The sequence below is a fragment of the Oryctolagus cuniculus genome, chromosome 3, assembly GCF_051225735.1.
Source record: "Oryctolagus cuniculus isolate XC-2025 breed Fujian yellow rabbit chromosome 3, ASM5122573v1, whole genome shotgun sequence".
In the NCBI taxonomy this organism is placed as follows: Eukaryota; Metazoa; Chordata; class Mammalia; order Lagomorpha; family Leporidae; genus Oryctolagus; species Oryctolagus cuniculus.
Genome location: NC_142869.1, coordinates 165,145,470 through 165,159,851, shown reverse-complemented (window position 1 = coordinate 165,159,851; position 14,382 = coordinate 165,145,470). Strand labels below are relative to the sequence as shown.

Genomic DNA, 14,382 nt, shown 5'->3' with positions numbered 1-14,382 from the left:
GGAAACCGGGCCCGCCCCCGGCCGCCCATTGGCGGGGCTGCCGAAGCCTGACTTCTCATTGGTCGGCGGCTGATGTCACTAAGCATCCAGCCATCCCTCTCCTCCGAGAGGCGGGGGAGACACCTGTTCGGTGAGGGACAACTTGCTGAAGGGTCAGTGGTTCTGCGTGCTCCCCACCCGCGAGGAGAAAGGCATCCAGGCTGCAGCTGCTCGAGGGAAAAAGAATGGGGAGAAAGGAATGCACACCGCCTCTCACAGCGCCCGCCCTCCACCCGGTTGCTGTGCACGCAGGCAAACACATACATTAAAATCAACAAGTACGCACACCGTGTGTGGAGCAATGCGCCGAAAGCTGTGCGAACACAAGGGAATACAGATAATCCCTGGGCGATGGCAATAAAATCAGGGAGAAGAAACTAACCTAGGCGTTTAAAAACAACTAGAGGCTGAGTGCATGCAATCCTGGTTAGCAACTACCCATTTTAAAAGCTTTGTAGCCCAGTAGTGGAAACACGGAAACACCACCGACAATCCTGCCGTCCTCATTCACTGCCGGCACAATCCCTCCTCCTGGTCTCAGAGTGGCCTTTCGCACAGACGCTGTTAACACGCTGATCTGACAGGCACAGGTTGGGTGCAGTGGAGGTGGGGGTAGTGTGCTGGCTGCAATGGGTAGTACAAACAGGCGCCTCAGGGAGGGACCTAATTCCACCATCAGTAGCCACTTGACCTTGGGCAAGCTTAGCCCCAGTTTGTTTAATGTTAAGTGGGAAGGGTCTTGGCCTCACTATGGCCATGTAAGGATTAAATGAGATAATGTACGTACCTCACTCAGCTCCTGGCTGGCATATAAAGGGGCTCTGATGCACTATTCCGTTTTTAAAAAATATTTATTTTATTTATTTGAAGGAGTTACAGAGAGAGGTAGATACACATACAGAGAGGTGCGGTCTTCCATCCGCTGGTTCACTCCTCAGATGGTTGCAATGGCTGGAGCTGAGCTGATCAGAAGCCAGGAGCTTCTTCTAGGCCTCCCACATAGATGCAGGGGCCCAAGGACTTGGACCATCTTGTACTGCTTTCCCAGGCTCATTGGCAGGGAGCTGGATCAGAAGTGGAGCAGTCGGGACTCAAATCAGCGCCCATGTGGGATGCCAGTGCTGCAGGCTGGGGCTTTAACCTGCCAACCGCAGCACCAGTCCCCTACACTATTCCATTTTAACAGAATTTAGAATCTAGCATGGAAATATAACTACACCAATAACCATAATACATTAGGTTGACAGTCAGCAAAGATACTGTGGCAATTGAAAGCAGGGAATGATGAGGTGTAGCACAACAGAGATGGAAGAGAAGTGGAATCCAGGTGGACAAAAAGGGGTGAACCCAAGCCTGGAGGTGCAAAATCACACCATGTGTTTAGCACTAAGTCAGCAGACGACGTTGGCTGGGGCCTGGTGTATGCTTAGTATAGCAGTGGAAGATAACGCTGACTGATGCCAGTACATGTTGAATTGAGTTATAATTGTGGAAGGACTTGAATATCAGAGAGTTAGTGTTTAATTGATTTGGAAACAAGACTTTTGAAGAAGGAAATGATGTAAGACCTGCTGTTTTCAGTTAGAGTGGAAAAGAGGCTGCAGAGAGAAATGTTTGTTAGGAAGTCACTATTAAAAGTCTGAATAATCAGAAATTAGGATCTGCTTTAGGGCTAATAAACCATGTAATAGATTGCTAAGACGGGATAAGAGTGAAGTCATGGAGAAGGCAGAATTTCAAAGACCAAGCTACGGCAGGGGTAGGGGTGACCGAAGCACCAGGGATGGGGACTGGAGAAGTGGGTTAGGACCGGGCTGCTGGAAGACTGGCCATGATGGCTTGGGTGATGGCTTAGAGATCATTTTCAGTGTGAATGAGGTAGAATGGCGGGAGGCATTCTGTAAGAGGTTAAGGAGTGAATGCAAAGAGTGGATCATTTCCAGATGTTAGAGGGTTGAGGATGAGAGAGAGGCCGAACCGCTGGATGCTTCCATTAAATCATCTCTGTTAAAGTAACGGCTGCCAGCAGGAAAAAGGGGTTGAGATAGGTAAGGGTGGGACAAGGTTTGGAGCTCATGAGTAGAGGCAGGACCAATCAGGAGTCAAGGTGATGATGCCAGTGTCCACCATGTGGAGGTCAAGGGTAGCCAGACAGTAGGAAGCCATGGAGCTGTAGAACAGAGACTGAGGAAACTCTGAGTTGGAAAGACTCCGAGAGAAGTCATAAAGTAGAAAAAGCAAAGTAGGGAACGGTGCATACAATAGGTGACATTCTGGGTACAAAAAGAGAGATACAGGGGTGCGGTTGAAAAGAACCACACGGGAGTTTGTGCATTAACTGCCCCGACCCAGTCCTTCTTGTGAAAATAAGCACTTTGCTCCTATCAGACAGGTTGTGGGTGTTTCCCGTTACTCACAGCTTAATGCGATCCTTCAGTAGCTTTTCAATTATGCTTCATTGCATGTGATTAAAAAACAACGTGCAGCTTTTGTGATATAGAATGTAGATGTTCGTATGTAGATTTTCCTTTTAAAACTTTGTATTATTAATTTATTTATTGGAAAGGTAGAGGAGCACAGAGAAAGGCAGACAGAGCTCCTCCATCTGCTGATTCACTCCCTAAATGCCCCCAACAGTTGGGGCTGCACCAGGTTGAATCCGGGAGCCAGAACACAGTCCAGGACTCCCACATAGGTAGCGGGGATCTAATTACTTGAGGCAACACTTCTGCCTCCTAAGGCGTACATAGGCAGGAAGTTGGAGTCGGCAGAAGAGCTGGGACTGAAACCCAGGCGCTCTGATATAGGACGTGTGGGTCTCAAGCAGTACCTTAACCACCGCTCCAAATGTCTTGGAGATGCTCTTTATGCACATTTTAATTGTTTAATTGTTTGCACATAACTTGTACTCTATCAGGTATTACTGTCTTCATTTCCTGAGAGAATATATTAAAACATCCCATTGCAATTACGTACAGAGAGGGAAAGAGATAGACAAACACAAGATATGATATTTGTATTTGCTTGCATCTAAATAAGCTGGAAGGATATGTAAGACACTAGGAAAGGAGGTTATGCACTGGGATAGGGATGAGACCCAAACGAGGAAGGAGACTTTCACTATGAGCCAGTTTATTTTTATTCTGATTTTTGCAGTAAGGATTACATTAATTATTAAAAATGAAAATGTTACACAAAATTTTTAATTGAAAAAGTACGTCCTTATGGAATGCTATGTAGCCATTTAAAATGACATAGAAAAATATATGGACTGTCTTGGGGCAAGGTCCATGACATAGGAAGTGCAAAAAGCAGGTTGTAGAATAAGGTTCATAAAAATATCCAGGGGCAGGCCTTTGGCACAGCAGTTAAGATGAAGCTTGGGTTACCTGTGCCCCACAGCAGACTGCCAGGGTTTGAGTCTCAGTCTTCCTTCTGATTTCAGTTCCCTGCACCCTGGGAGGCAGCAGGTGATAACTCAAGTACTTGGGTCCCTGTAACCCATACAGGTTCCATACTAGGTTCCTGGCTCTTGGCTTTGACCTGACCCAGCTCTGACTGTTGCAGGCATTTGATGAGTGAAGCAGAGGATAAAAGATCTCTCTCTCTCTCTCTTCCTCTCTCAGTCTCTCTACCTTTTAAGGTTAAAAAAAAAAAAGTATCCAGAGAATGGCTTCAATTTATTTTAGATCCTTGGACGGTGTTTCAATTCTTTGGAATATATGACATGGCCATTGAAAAAGGAACTCAAGGGGCAGATGTTTGGCATAGCTGTTAAAATGTAACTCCATTCTGTTATGTAATAGTACATGAAGGCTAAAGGATGTCAGCATATTCACGATAAGAAATGTGTGTAAATTTCAACAGAGGTAAAGAAAATGCAAAAGTAAAAGCAGGTGCATTGATGTGCTAGGATATGTAGCAATTTCTAACTCTGTTTAATATCATTAGATGACATTATGAAAAGAATTTAAATGTCTGAACACTTTCTGTGAAACAAAAAGCCAAAAGCCCATAATCCAGTCATGTTGTTGGAAGTCAGATCAGCCAGAAGGTGTGTGAGGCAAAGACCAGGGATGAGGGGGTAGCCTGGTGACTTGAAGAAGAAGTTCCAGGCCGGCGCCGCGGCTCACTAGGCTAATCCTCCGCCTAGCGGCGCCGGCACACCGGGTTCTACTCCCGGTTGGGGCGTCGGATTCTGTCCCAGTTGCCCCTCTTCCAGGCCAGCTCTCTGCTGTGGCCAGGGAGTGCAGTGGAGGATGGCCCAGGTGCTTGGGCCCTGCACCCCATGGGAGACCAGGAAAAGCACCTGGCTCCTGCCATCGGATCAGCGCGGTGCGCCGGCCGCGGCGGCCATTGGAGGGGTGAACCAACGGCAAAGGAAGACCTTTCTCTCTGTCTCTCTCACTGTCCACTCTGCCTGTCAAAAAAAAAAAAAAAAAAAAGGAAGTTCCAGGTTGAGCTGGGCAGGAGCCCAGAAGCAAGAGCAGTCAGCAGCAGTGATGGCCCAGCTAGGGTGGCTGACTATGGTGACCCCACAGAGCCAGGCTGGTGATTTCCTTAAAAAAATCCTGTACCCCGTAAGTATTTACAAATGGCATATGTCAGCTAAAGAAAAAAAGTTATAACCTAAACTGGGGTGCAGGGCAGACACACATTAGAAGACACGTGGTTTGTGTAAGAAATTTCAAATGTGTCAAATATGCATTGAAGAACTATAACCATAGGGCTGTGAGGGCTTGAGGATTTAGTATTGGTCAGCAGGCTCCGATGTTGCTTAATAAACGATTCTGATCAGACTCAAATTCAAGACGTGAGGTGCTGGGCCGTGGAGAAGCATCCGGTACAGCAGTTAAGACACTGCTTGGGTTGCCCATGTCCTGTGTCAGGGTGAGAATGTTTCAGTCCTGGCTCTGCTTCTGATTCCAACTTCCTGCTAATGCACACTTTGGGAGGCGGTAGTGACGGCCCACGTACTCAGGTCTCTCTGCCTCTCATGTGGAGATCCAGACTGAGTTCCAGGCTGAGTTCCTTGCCTAGCCTTGGCTAGTGCGAGCATTTTGGGGGTAGACCAGTGGATGGAAGATCTCCTTCTCTCTCTTTTTGTCTCCATCTCCATCAAAAAGAAATAAATAACTAAATAAACAATAAATTTAAAAATAAAAACACTGGGGATCGGTGGGTATTGTGGTGCAGTAGATTATGATGTCTGCATCCCATATCAGAATGCCATTTTGAGTCCCAGCTACTCCGCTTCCAATCCAGCTTCCTGCTAATACATTCTTTTTTTTTTTTTTTTTTTGAGTTATTTATTTATTTGAAAGGCAGAGTTACTGAGAGGCAGAGAGGCAGAGAGAGAGAGAGAGAAAGAGAGAGAGAGAGTTTTCCACCCTCTGATTCACTCCCCAGATGGCTGCAACGGCTGGAGCTAGGCTGATCCCATGTAGGTGCAGGGGTCCAAGGACTTGGGCCATCTTCTACTGCTTTCCCAGGCCACAGCAGAGAGCTGGATTGGAAGTGGAGCAGCCGAGACTCGAACTGGTGCCCATGTGGGATGCCAGCACTGCAGGTGGTGGCTTCCCCCACTGTGCCACAGTGCCGGCCCTAATGCATCTTTAAATATAGCAGATGATGACTCAAGTGCCCAGGACCCCTGCCACCCACAGGAGGCACTCACATGGAGTTCCAGGCTCCTGGCTTCAGTTTGTTCCACTGCTGGCTGTGATGGGCAACTAGGGAGTGAACCAGTAGACAGAAGATCTATCTGTCTCTCTATCTATCTATCTATCTTCCTCTCTCTGTCTCCCTATTAGTCTGACTTTTGAGTAGATGAAAGTAAAAAATAAACATTAAAAACTATATAATAATAATAATGGGGGTAGTATATAAAAATATTTGGGATTTTTAAAATTGTTGTCAACCTATGCTTTTTTCATGTAAAAATAACTTTAAGTCCAATAAGAAAAATAAGATAATATTATTCAGAGTCCAAAAAGAATTAATAACTTCAGAAAGCCCAAGCTAAGAGAATATTAAATCAGAATTATATTGGATTGTATTCATTTAAAATTTATTAGATAATTGGAATAAGATACTGAGCAGAATTGCATATATGGAATGGGATTATGATTGACAGTGCTCAAAAAAGGAAGGGAGTAGTGATACTACTATGACATTCAGAGGAAGATTCCCCTAGGGGAAAAATGGGGTTACTAAGAAAAAAGGGGAGAATGCACATTGGTAGGAAAACAGAACAATGTCTGTCTGGCATACAGTGTTGGTTGTGAGAGGGGACTTCAAAAAGATTGTGGGAAAATGAAATTAAAAAGTAAGTTCAGGGGCGGGCATTGTGGTGCAGCAGGGTAAGCTGCCACTTGGGACACCTGCATCCCTATAGCAGCGCCTGGTTCAAGTCCCAGCTCTTGCTTTTCCAATTCAGCTTCCTGCTAGTGCACCTGGGAAGGCAGCAGATGATGGCCCAAGTACCTAGACCCCTGCCACTCATGTGGGAGACCTGGGTGGAGTTCCAGGCTCCTGGCTTCAGCCTGGCCCACCCCTATCTGTTGCTGACAACAGATGTAAGATCTCTCTCTCTCTCTTTCTCTGTTACTCTTCCTTTCAAATAAAAAAAAAATAACTCATTGTTAAAGATAATTTTTATTTTTGTGTAAAATATAATTTGAAATCCATGCAGGGTTTTTTCATAATACATATTTCCCATGAACATTTTGAACATCCCTTGAATGCGTGGACTCCAAAAATGTTTTGCACCATTATGAACTTATCTTTTGATTCCATTTTCCGTGACCTTTTTTGAAAGTACTTTCACGGGGCTGGTGCAGTGGCTTAGCATGTGAAGCCACCGCCTGCCACGCAGGTATCCTTATATGGGTGGCGGTTTGAGTCCCGGCTGCTCCTCTTCTGATTCAGCTCTCTGCTATGGCCTAAGGAAGCAGTAGAGGATGGCCCAAGTGCCTAGGCCCCTGTGGCCATGTGGGAAACCCAGAAGAAGCTCCGGGTTCCTGGCTTCAGATTGGCCCAGCTCCGGCCATTGCAGCCATTTGGGGAGTGAACCAGCGGATAGAAGACCTCTCTCTCTCTCTCTCTGCCTCTCTGCAACTCTGCCTTTCAAATAAATAATAAATAAAAAAATTTTAAGAAGTCCTTTTGTAGGTTAGAGTGTCTATTAGAATAATCTATATGTATTAATTCAAATGTTTGTATGAGCCTAATGGGTAAGTGAAAGTGCAGAATTGGTTATAATTCATTCAATGACTCTTTGTTTCTTGGTAAAGACATGCAAAAATGAATGGGCAGGGCCGGTGCTGTGGCGTAGAGGGTAAAGCTGCTGCCTGCGGTGCCAGCGCCCCATTACCTGGGGTGGAGTGGATGCCGAGTGCGCAGGTTCACACGGTGAAAATGGTTGCCAATTGTGTGGGTAAGAACTGGCGACGTGGTGGAAGGTCTACAAGCTTCTGTTACCTTCATGGCTGGCTCCCCAGCTAGCCTGGGAGCACTGTGCTCATAAAGAGTGATGAGAATAGCCCATTCATTTTTTTTTTTCTTAAAGATTTATTTATTTATTTGAGAGGTAAAGTTACAGACAGAGAGCAAGCAAGAGAGAGAAGTTTTCTATCCACTGGTTTACTCTCCAAATGGCTGCAATGGCCGGAGTGGGCTGATCTGAAGCCTGGAGCTTCTTCCAGGTCTCCCACATGGGTACAGGGGCCCAAGCACTTGGGCTATCTCCCGTTGCTTTCCCAGACCATAAGCAGAGAGCTGGATTGGAAGAGGAGCAGCCAGGACACGAACCCACATGCAGAGGGAATGTAGGTACCTGCAGGCAGAGGCTTAGACTACCATGCCACAGTGCCAGCCCTGCATGCTTTTCTCACTATGAGGCCTAGAGAGCACAAACAGTTGATGTTCAGCAGGGGAATGAAGCAGTCGCCCCGAGAAGACTGGGAAGACAGGCGGTCGGAGAGTTTGGTCACTTCCTGGATTAGTCGGCCTCGTTCAGTCGGCTGCTGGCTGCTTGCACATAAGTCCTAGGGGTTTCCTTGTTATTCTTTTAATTGAGTTCCTGTTCAACTAGTTTAAGTTCGTTTCTCTTTCTTTCAAGCAAATCGTCCTTATTATATAACAGCCAACAATATGATGCAAGAAATAGTGTCATGGAAATATGAGTAAGGTTCTATTGGCACAGAAGAAAAAGAATTTGACGTTGCTAGAAGGGACGTGGGGTGGAATAAAAGGGCTGCACCAGTCAGACGAGGGAGAAGGACCATCTGAGCTGGACCTAGAGGAACAAGGAGGATTTTGCCGAACAGAGAGAGAGGGACGTCCATGATGGTGCAGAAGCATGCAGGTATGTGGCCGGCGGGAAGCAGCCAGCCGTCCACAGGGGTCTGGGAGAGGACAGCTGGACGAGACTGATGAGGGAGCCTGGCACCAGACGTGGCGCTGGGCAAGGAGATAAGCATGTCTGCTCTTGTCATCGGGGTTGCACAGGCCGAACTGTACACTAATCGCTGGGCAGCAAGATTTATGCTACAAAAGAGCCAAATAAAAGAGTGGAGCCACTTGAAATAATGGGCAGAGACAACCCGAAAGAACTGAAGCAAAAGAACAAGTTTAAGTGAGAAGAGGTGATTTTTAAAACTCTATGTCATGGAACCAAATAGACGTGAGTGTAAAGAGAATGATAACAAAGTGAGCTTCCCTGGCTCACCAACACCTGGCTGCAACAACCACCAAGCATTCTTGCAATAATTGTTCATTCACTTGAAGTGCAGAGAGAGAGACAGAGATGTTCCATCGGCTGGTTCACTCCCCAAATGTCTGCAACAGGTGAGGGTAGGCCGGGTCAGAGTAGCACCCAGGAACTCACACAGGCAGCAAGAACTCAACTACTTGGGTCATCACCACTGCCCCGCGGGGTTTGCATTAGTAGGAAGCTGGAGTCAGGCACCAAAGCTGGGACTGAAACCCTGGCACTCGTGTGGGATGTGGGCGTTCTGAACTCGCTATGCCAAATGCGCATCCCACCAAGCATTCTGATTCTGTCACCTCGTCCACTACACCACCGGGTGATGGTGAAGCAAACCCAAGGCATCACATCATTTCAAAAATGGGGTTGTTTTTGCATTATATGTGTACTAGTCATTGTTATTACTATTATTACTATTCTTATTTTTGCAACTAGGTAGGATTTTACAGCAATTCTTGATTACTTACTTATTTTTATTTTATTTGAAGGAGAGAGGGAGAGAGGAAGAGAGAGGGAGAAAGAGATCTTTCATCTGCTGACTTACTCCCCAAATGCCCATAACAGTCAAGGCTAGACTAGTCCAAAGCCAGGAGCCTAGAACTCTATCCTGGTTTCCCATGTGGGTGACAGGGACCCAGGTACTTGAGCCATCTCCTGTTGCCTCTGCCAGGAGCCTAGAACTCTACCCTGGTTTCCCATGTGGGTGACAGGGACCCAAGTACTTGAGCCATCTCCTGTTGCCTCCCAGGGTGCAGGTTAGCGGGAAGTTGTATAGAAGGGGAAGAGCCAGGATGCTGATGCAGGCACTCTCTGTGGAATGCAGATTCCAAGCAGCAGCTTCTCCGCTGCACTCACCACCCACCTGCAGGCATTTTTCTTAAACTGCAAATTTATCTAACACGTATTACATGCGATAGAAGCAATTAAGTACAAAAACTTTTGTTACTGGAGGTCTTTCGAGAACTGACTCTGGAGAGGGGGAAGGGCTTGATTTTCAGCACAAGCCTGCTTTGTCTTGGCAGCTTGGATCTCTACTAATCATACTCATGCATGAGAGGTGATAAGAGTGCATTTGAAACGTTCGCTAATGGTCATGCTGGCGATAAAAGGAAAAGAAAGGCAATGACAGATGTAATCAAACAGTGAGTGTTCTCTGATATTTAGACCTGATAGCATATGTTTACAGGCAGCAAAATAACACTTATTGGAATTTTGGCAGAAAAACTCTTTTATGAGTCTGAAATTCTCCAACTCTCAATTTCCTTTTTTTTTTTTTTTTTTTCATGGAAACGTTACTCCTTTTTAAAACAGATTTACTGGAAAGACAGACTGAGAGGCAGACAGAAAGATCTTCCATCTGCTGGCTCACTTCCCAGATGCCCACCACAGCCAACGCCTGTCCCACGTGAGTGCCGGGGACTCATGTACTTGAGCCACCACCTGCGTCTCCCAGGGCGCACATTAGCAGAGAAGCAGAGGAGCAGAGCCAAGACTGGAACTTAGAGACTCAGGTAAGGATGCAGGTAACCCAGGTGGCATCGAAAGCTGCAGTAAATGCCAGCCCCTGAGATGTTTTCTTGAAAACATCCTCTCCTAGGTTTCCTCAACAACTGAGAAGCCAGCAAACCAAGGATTTTCTGGGCATGAAGACTATGTCTTTCTTACTCTGCAGCACTAGGGTTCAGTAGGTATTCTGCAAATACTGTTGAGTAGAAGAGAATGAGCCATTCAGTTTATAGCCAAGTAGATTGTAATTGTGATAACACTGGTCTCTGGCTGTTAATCGTAACAGAGTATAAGTTAATATATTTTATTATGCTATTTAGGTATTATTTGTATTTATACACATAGAGCCCTATGACCAGGTGGCATCTGTGACATACTTCTTTTTTTTTTAAAATAATATTATGTATTTGAAATGCAGAGAGAGAGAAAAAGATCTTCCATCTGCTAATTTACTCCCTGAATGACTACATCAGCCATGGCTGGGCCAGTCTGAAGCCAGGACCCAGGAAGTCCATCTGGGATTACCACGTGGGTGGCAGGGACCCAAGTACTTGGGCCATAATCCATCGCTTTTCCAGGCACATTAGCAAGGAGCTGGATTGGAAGCAGAGTAGCAGGGACTAGAGCCAATACTCTGATATGAGTGCTACCATCGCAAGCAGTGGCTTAACCACTGTACCAAACTCCAGCCCCTCAACAGTCACCTCACTCTACTTGGTGTCCATACAAACCACTTTAACCATATCTAACTTCCAAAGACAAAGGCAAAAGCAACATCCCCTAACAAAGCACAATTATCCCTGTGCAACAGAAAGCATACCAACCCTTCCCCTCAAGCCCCTTTTTCCACATTTGGCATTTGGGTAATGTTTGTCCTTTTTTTTTTTTTTTTCTTTTTTTCACATGATTTACATTCCCCCTTTCATATTCTGTGACCTAAAGACAGCACTGAGATACAAGATTAAATAACTATTAATGCTGCTTCTTTTAGATAGTAAGAGAATGAGAGAGGGGAGACAAATTGATCGACATATACACAAATACATTCATGTCGAAACAGGTAAAAATACTCGTAACTATCTCACCTTGTTTCTGCACCTGGTCGCATGGGAGCAGGTGGTATTTATAGCTGCCTCCGTCCAATACTGCGTTCCTCTTGCCCTTGGCACACGCCTCAGCTGGCTGTGCTCTGTTGGAGAGACCCAGACCTTCGTTCCTGAAGCACGTGGTCCTTGAACAGGCCTGCTAGATGGGCTGTTCTCACTCTTCACTCACATGGTAACGTCTGCTTCTGTGTGTGTCCAAGAGACGTTCCAGGAACACACTTGCGTTTCAAACAAACATCTCCCGTCTCCGTCTCAGGTGCTGTAACAAAACACCCTAGACTGGGAAGCTTATGGAGAACGGACTTTTATTTCTCGTACCTCTGGAGGTTGCGAAGTCTATAACCGAGACGCTGGCGGACTCAAGTTCTGTTTGTTAAACATTCATCCGGAAGACAAATATCTCACACTCTCTGACCATTCACCTACCTCTCACTGCACACCACTTCCTAGACCTCCTTCCTACCAACTCCCCAGTCGTATTATTTGCAGGTTCCTGACTATCCAGCCAAACCATCGGCCTCTCTCCGCAGGCTCCCTGTCCAGGCACAGTGCGTAACCAGGAACACTGCTGGAAGTTCTGTCCGCCCTGGGGTGATTCCCTTCCCACCATCCTCGAGGCCTCTGGGGGTGAGCCTCTGGTGGTGCAGGCACCCAGTTTGCCATAGGCCCTGCCTACCACCCAGCACCGGATGTAAACCCACCTTCAATCAGTTCTCATTAGTCAGCTGGTCGTGGGGAAGTCCCCGTGAGGCAGGTGGAGAGGGAGGAGGCCATGCAGTGGGAGCACGGGCATGGGCACCTGTCCTCGCTGCTCAGGCTTACATCTGCAGCACCTGCTTGAGCGCAACCCCCGCCATCGGCTGATGGACTACTGCTGTGCGTGCCTCCTCCACGACGCGTGGGTGGCTCAGGCCACGGGGTTAAGTTGATGGATCACGACCAAGCACTCAGCCTTTACCATGACCCCCGGCAAGTCAGAGCTGTTTCTCAAAAGGTGAGTGGTTATCTCCAGAGGATAACACACACGGCTTTGCTCCAGCATCCTAATTCTGGGGCAGGCACTCGGTGCAGCAGCGAAGGCACTGCTTGAGATATGGGCATCTCATCTCAGAGTTCCTGGGTTCAAGGCGCAGCTCAAGTAGTTGCGACCCTGACCCTCACGTGGGAGACATGATTTGCTGGCTCTTTGCTTTGGCCTGGCCCAGCCCAGGCTGTTGCAGGCATTTGGGGAGTGAACCAGAGGATGGGAGATTTCTGTGTCTCTGTCTCTCTGCCTTTCAAATGGAAGGAAGGAAGGAAAGTAGACAGGAGACAGAAAGGTGTGGGGAAATTAGGCACACGAGGCAATTCAAAGATGGCGCCCAAAGGAAGTAAGGTGGGAGGTACCCAAAGTCGTTTACCACCAAAGCTGATTGGCCGTGCAGCATCAGGGGAGGTGATGACAACTGATGATGAGTGTACAGACATATGGCTGGCCCTGTAAAAAGTCGCCCCGTAAAATGACCTTTTAAGTAATTGGTTGGTCCTTATGCCCTGCCCCAGTAATCCTGCGGTCTTGTGCTTTAAAAGGCTTTGCTATATGCGCAATAAACCGAGTTCTTGCTTGCTTGACTTGACTCTCTGCTGTGTCTGACTGTCTCCGGGATCAGGAGGCTGGGGAACGGGCAAGTGGCGCACTTACCTTTCTTCGGACCCAGTCCATCCTCGTTCGGGTGGACTAAGACCCTGCAAAAGGAAATCCTAATCCCAAGGATTACCTGTGGGGTCTGCCAAAGGCTTCCCACAGCATCTCTACCTCCAAGCACCATGATACCTGCTGGACCATGTGAGGAGTGGCAGAACGACTCTTCTCTTCTCTTGAGCCCCACTCAAAACGGGCAGCGTTCAGATCCTTCGCTAAACAGGGTAGAGTGTCCCTCCCAAACGAGGGCTCTGTTGCCTCCCAAACCTAAAGAGGTCCCCTCGGTATTTTGTATCTGTCTTACAGGTAGGAGGGACCAGGTGGAGCAGACTGTTCATCTTGGCAGGGTCATCTCCAATGTCCCACACCGCTGCATGTCTAGCCGTTTTACTGAGGTGACCAAACCCTGAATTTGTACGCCTCTCTTTCCAACCCTTTAGCACACATGTGTATTTTTTTTTTTTTTTTTTTTGGACAGGCAGAGTGGACAGTGAGAGAGAGAGACAGAGAGAAAGGTCTTCCTTTGCCGTTGGTTCACCCTCCAATGGCTGCTGCAGCCGGCGCACCGCGCTGATCCGAAGGCAGGAGCCAGGTGCTTCTCCTGGTCTCCCACGCAGGTGCAGGGCCCAAGCACTTGGGCCATCCTCCACTGCACTCCCGGGCCACAGCAGAGAGCTGGACTGGAAGAGGAGCAACCGGGACAGAATCCGGCGCCCCGACCGGGACTAGAACCCGGGGTGCCGGTGCCGCAGGCAGAGGATTAGCCTAGTGAGCCACAGCGCCGGCCAGCACACATGTGTCTATCAAAGTGTTCACCGTGCTTCTACTTGCTGCTTACTGGAGCCGATTGACATGCTCTCATCCTAGTCAGGGAGCTGGCTCACATCAGTTAGGAAATCAGTTGCTCATGTGTGCCTTAGCTCTTCACAAGCTCTGCTGTGCACCTCGTCCTGGGGGCCTGCGGTGGTTTGGAGCTTACAGGTCCAGGCCCCTTGCAGAGGGTCCATCTCAAGGGAAGGCCACGATGGGTTCTTCCGGCCAGGACAGTGCATCAGGAATTCTTAAAGGAGCGACATGGGAACAAATAAACTAAAATATTAAAGTATAATTGAATTTTACATTTCAAGTATGACCATGGACTTTACAGATACAATTTCATTACATAAAAATACATGGGATTTGTCTCTTTTTGCAAGAGGTTGGATATAAATTGGGTTTAATAGTCTCCATTATGTCTGTTATGAAATGCATGTATTTGTGAGAGCAATTGCTGGGGTGTT

At 47.3% G+C, this 14,382-nt stretch overlaps 1 long non-coding RNA gene across 1 annotated transcript; it reads right to left on the bottom strand.

The window, feature by feature from the left end:
• Nucleotides 1-917: 917 nt before the first annotated feature.
• On the bottom strand, nucleotides 918-13,530 carry LOC149127584 (uncharacterized). The gene is made up of 3 exons (XR_016231022.1): nucleotides 12,123-13,530; nucleotides 11,401-11,504; nucleotides 918-1,103 (listed from the first exon to the last, which is right to left on the bottom strand). It is a non-coding gene; the product is annotated as an uncharacterized LOC149127584 (long non-coding RNA).
• Nucleotides 13,531-14,382: the final 852 nt, after the last annotated feature.